The sequence below is a fragment of the Penaeus monodon genome, chromosome 33 (genome assembly GCF_015228065.2).
Source record: "Penaeus monodon isolate SGIC_2016 chromosome 33, NSTDA_Pmon_1, whole genome shotgun sequence".
In the NCBI taxonomy this organism is placed as follows: domain Eukaryota; kingdom Metazoa; phylum Arthropoda; class Malacostraca; order Decapoda; family Penaeidae; genus Penaeus; species Penaeus monodon.
Window position 1 is genome coordinate 17,164,234 of NC_051418.1, and position 520 is coordinate 17,164,753.

General features: G+C 36.0%; 1 pseudogene; it reads left to right on the plus strand.

The window, feature by feature from the left end:
* Positions 1–265, plus strand: part of LOC119594277 — a 79,615-nt pseudogene extending 79,350 nt beyond the window's left edge.
* The last annotated feature ends 255 nt before the right edge of the window (positions 266–520 follow it).

Consider the following 520-nt stretch of genomic DNA (forward strand, 5'->3'; position numbering starts at 1 on the left):
TCTGTTCCATGTAGCATGGATGCATTTAAAACAGATTGATTATGATGATACTGAGGCAATTAACAAGATAGTTGATGGTTTGTGAATTAAAAAGTACCGATGTGTGCTTCTGTCAACATTACAACCAAGCCATCGTTGCTCAAAAAAGTAGAGAAGAGAGATAAAAGTGAAAACAAAGCTATGATTCATGATCAACAGTTGCAGTATTACCGAAGGACCCAACATTTTGCGTTATATTTGCGTTCAATTTGTCACTTCAGATTAAACGGTTTACCGTATTATAACTACGCATTCTAAATCGAGAAATGTGTCGTATACTGGAATGTGCGTCTGAATCCGCTGTCCTAGCGCATAGCCGCACGCACCGGGTGTAGAAAAAATGATTGAAATAGTGTGATATCAATATGTTGTGTACGTACACAAGAAAACACATTAGTAACATTAAACTTTATAGTTATGTATCCATGGTACATGCAGTGACTATACACACAATATAGACATATATACATCTACATACAAC